This window comes from Hyaena hyaena, unplaced genomic scaffold, assembly GCF_003009895.1.
Source record: "Hyaena hyaena isolate Hyena2069 unplaced genomic scaffold, ASM300989v1 scaffold_57, whole genome shotgun sequence".
Lineage (NCBI taxonomy): Eukaryota > Metazoa > Chordata > Mammalia > Carnivora > Hyaenidae > Hyaena > Hyaena hyaena.
Window position 1 is genome coordinate 1616833 of NW_024080690.1, and position 4797 is coordinate 1621629.

Here is a 4797-nt window from a genome sequence, read left to right on the forward strand (position 1 = left end):
TGATCCCATAGTTATGGGATTGAGCCTTGCTTTGGGCTCTGTGCTGAGCATGAAACCTGCTTGGGATTTTCTACCCCTGCTCTTGTGCACATGCTCTTTTTCTCTCAAAAAATTGATGGTTAATTCTATGTCTAAGTTTTCATGGATAATTGCTAACTTTAAAGTTATGTTTGGATGATAAAATGGATTAAGTTCATTGGACATCTTTCCTTAGAGATTCCTTAGAGAGTTATGCTATGCCTAATGCTCCCCCAACTTGAAAGTATATAATCAGCCACTCCTCATGACCCTAACGCAGCTCTTTCTGCCCCTGGGTCCTGTCCCTGTGCTTTAGTATAACTACCTTTCTGCACCAAAGATGTCTCAATTCTTTCTTGACCTTTCACTCAGAACCTCAACATTCCCACATCATTTTGGTTCCCACTGTGGGGCCTGAGTCTTCTCACCTGGACTTCGAGCCATGGTGCAAACTTGGTGAGTACTTTCTCTTCTCTTTAATTTTAGGGGCTTCTCACGGAGTATGGTCTTATTGGAACACTTTCAGGTCAATTTCTCAGGCTGCAAACCTCTAGCCTATGGTTACTCTATGGGGAGGAGAAAGCCTGTCTTTTGACTGGAAATTAGTACTATGGTCAGAACGGTAATAAGATCCAGAAACTTGATGTCCTCTCTTTCATTGGACATCTAGATCTTTTCCAAATAGGAAGAAGTGCTAAAGCATTGATGACTGAACACAGGTTTGTGCTTTCGGCTTCTTACTGCATGCAGAAAAATTAAGGATATTTGAGTCTGTTAGTAAACATGCTTTGTGCTTAATTGATTCATAAATTTACCATCTAAAGAATTCTAGTATAACAGTTCACAATTTGTTACTCCTGAGTTTTCACTGGAGACTAGTTTCTAAGAGTTCAAAATTCTGCTAAATGTAATTAAGACTGATGAAAATAAGGGAAGCAACTCTGTACGTAGGAAAGTAGATGTGTAAGAAAGATATAAGAAAAAGTACATTTTTGTTGAAGTTAAGGTAATTTTGTCCAAAATGAGACTGGTTGTCTGGAAAGAAATGGCTTGGGACAAAATCTGAATGCAAAGTAAAGTTGTAGAAGGTTTGTGAAGGGAAATCTTTGGAAAGGAATTTTATGTGTGGTCAGGACGGACTAAGGTTAAATGAATGGATTTTATTTTAATTTTTAGAGAGAGAGAGAGCGCAAGCGAGCATGCAAGTGGGAGAGGGAGCAAAGGGGGGAAAAGAGAGAGAATCTTAAGAAGGCTCCATGTTGTGGAGGCCAACACTCGGCTTGATCTCCCGACCCTGGGATTATGACCTCAGCCAAAATTAAGAGTCAGATGGTCAATTAATCGACTAAGCCACCCAGGTGACCCTGAAATAAATAGATTCTAAAAATACACTAGAATAAGATTAAAATTCTACTTCAAAAATGCCTGGTAGGGCAGGTGTCAAAGCGACTAGAGATGTCCCTCGAATGAAATCCCTGTTGATCACTGTCTTGCCATAAAGGCCCTGTGGGAGGGATGCTAGCTTCCCCCGCTTCCCTACTGTATTCTAGGCTACAAGTGGGTGCTGGTGAATGGACTGAAATACCCTGCCATGCTATGAAAGCTATGTTGTGCCATGCTGTGAAGAACCTGCCATTTTTAAAGCCATGGAAAACACTAGAAAAGATTTACACGGGGAATTTACCCAATTTGGGAATTTAAGTATTTAGTAGAGGGCACTGACGGTAAACAGTAAAGCTAGAAATCCATCATGGTCTAAGTGACATTCCAACACATTAAGTCTTAAATAGCCAACTTCCCTAGGAAACAGTCCCCAGATGGGTTTTAATTCAATTGGGTACTGGTTTCGGTGGGGTCCAAGCAGAGGTCTCACAGCCAGAAGCGGCTAGACCAGAGAGGTGAGAGGGATCACATTAGACCAATGAGAAGGAAACCTTGCACAGGAGACTTAAGATTGGCAGCCATGCTAGTGACTTAAGTAGCTGTCCCATGCCCAAGACAGACAACTTTGTATAAGGACAGGAATAAGAAGAGGTCTGTTGGCTCTGACCCCCATCACTCTAAAACCTCCTCACACAGACTCAGAGATGTCCAGACAGCTTTAAGGAACTAAGGCTGACTTTATGAAACATGGAGCCATAGAGTCCCTTGGAAATGTTGGTCTGATATCTTGCTAACAGAGTTCCCAGCAGCCTCACCAGGTGAGTAAAGAAAGTCACTTCCTGGTAGGTGTAGGAACCTCAGGATATTCTGAGGTCTTCATGAAGAGGAATTTGCCCAAATCTATAGGTATTGCAGGCATATCTGATGGCAAGTACTTAGCTTGGCTTCTGGCCTAGAGAAGCTACTAAAACTAGATTCATTATGAAAAGTACTGGCAAAGCAGATTTTAAAAGATCTGGAGAGTCAATTGCTATTCTTACTGAATTTATGTAAATAATCCAGCTAAATTTGTTAAAATTGGGGGGGCACCTGAGTGGCTCAGATGGTTAAGCATCAGACTTCAGCTCTCGTCATGATCTTGTGGTTCATGAGTTTGAGCCCCGCGTTGGGCTCTGTGCTGACAGCTCAGAGCCTGGAACCTGCTTCAAATTCTTCCTCTCTCTCTCTCTCCCCTCCCCTACTTGTGCGCGTGCTCTCTCTCTCTCAAATATAAATAGACATTAAAAAACTTAAAAAAAATAAAACTGGTCTTGTTTTTCAAATGAATTAGTCTTGATTTGGCTATCTCTGGAAATAAGGGTGATTTTAGAGAGAAAAATTATGTTTCAATAACACATCTTTTTTTTTATGTTTTGTTTTTTTTTTAAATTTATTTCTAGGAGAGAGAGAGAGAGCGTGAGCAGGGGAGAGTCAGAGAGAGAGGGAGTCACAGACTGAAACAGGCTCCAGGCTCCGAGCTGGCAGTCAGCACAGAGCCCAACACGGAGCTCGAACCCACGAACCGCGAGATCGTGACCTAAGCAAAAGTCGGACGCTTAACCGAATATCCACCCAGGTGCTCCTCAATAACACATCTTTGTGGATGTTAAGTTCTAGTTGGTTTTTGAATGTTTGTTGTTTGCCTAAGCTAGACAGCTTAAGATAAACTTCAGAGAAACTGACATCATAGCTCATATGTCAACAATCTTCTTGCTTGTTATTCTGTGGGGATAATAACAGGACCCCATGGGCATATGATTATTTAAACAGCTGGAAAATGGGCTGGATTCCTCAACAACTGTATAACTCAACTATCACCTTTACTAATTCCGTGTGGCTGGGATGACAAAATTGTTCCTTAAAAGTCAGAGTGTACCCCATTCCATGGCATTAAGAATGGACTTGTAGAGATAATGGGTAACCCCAATTTCCTTATGGTATTAAATTGGATGATGCACTTGGGGCCCTACTTGTCTATTCTAAATCTTTTCTGATGTCTATTTCTAGACAAGTCTTGCCCCCCTTGTAAATGATTCCTTGTAATTAAGATATTGTTAAGACTAGGCCTCAAAGGGGGCTTCTTAATGGTTTCATCCCTTAGCCATATTTGTCCTAGGAAGTACCTTTATTGATGTAAAATTGCAAACAGAGGCTTTAGCCAAGCATACAGCAGCCCTCCTGGTGGAAGGAGCCTCAAAACTTACTACTGGACAGTCCCTGATAGTAATGACTTCATATTAGGTCTAAAGCGTTTTAGAAACTAAAGGCCACCAATGGATGATGGGGGTGGGGGTTGGGGGCGATTTTCTAAATACCAGGCTATGCTTTTAGACACACCAGAAGTGGTCCTTAAGACCCATCAGACCCGGTAACCCCAGCTACCCTTATGCCTGGACCTGGCCATAGTTCTATAGAGCATAGCTGTTCAGAGGTTATTGATCTTGTTTATTCCAGCTGACCAGACTTGAAAGATTCTCCTACTGATAATGCAGATGAAGGTTTACTAGTGGCAGTAGTTTCATGAAAAGGGGAATATAAAAAGCTGGGTACACTATAGTCAGTCTGACTCAGACTGTTGAGGCCAAAGCACTCCCACCAAATCCATCTGCCCAGAAAGCAGTTAATAGTGCTCACTTTCAAACGCATGGGGCAATCTGGAGAGAGATTGCCCCTATTTCAAACGCAATACGCAATCTGGCTATTATCAAGTCATAACTCTCCTATTAAATATGGACCTGAAATAATAGCTGTCTTAGAGGCTGTGCATGAACCTAAAGGGGTGGCTGTAATTCACCTCGGGGTCATCAAAAGGAAGGGTCTATATAATCTAAAGGAAATAACGGACCATGCAGCCAAGCAAGTTGCACAAAGCATACAAATACTGAGTCTCTCTCACACCACTCCTAACACCAATAGAAGATATATCCCCCATATATTCAGATCAAGAAATTCACATAGCCCAGGAACGAAGATATTTTAAAAAAATGCACAGGACTTGATTGTTAACAATGAGGGATAAAGAATAGATGAAGCAACTGTGTCAATCTTAATGTTTGGAACCTAACTGGTCACAATTTTTGTTTTTTTGTGTTTGAAGTAATTTTATACTAAATTTGAAAATCAGAGGTCGGCCTGAGCAGGAATACCAGGTTCTTACAAGAAGTCCGTGTCTTTTCTCCGTCTACATACTTGGATAATGCGGGCAGACCCAGATGGTATGGAGCCACAAGTGGGGCTGGTGAAAAACCGTAGCATAGGTCTACCGTTTACCAAACGTTAGACTCAGAAGAATACATAAATGCCTGTGAAATCCAAGGTAACTGACGTGCTTAAATAAATCCAATAAACTTCAAAGTT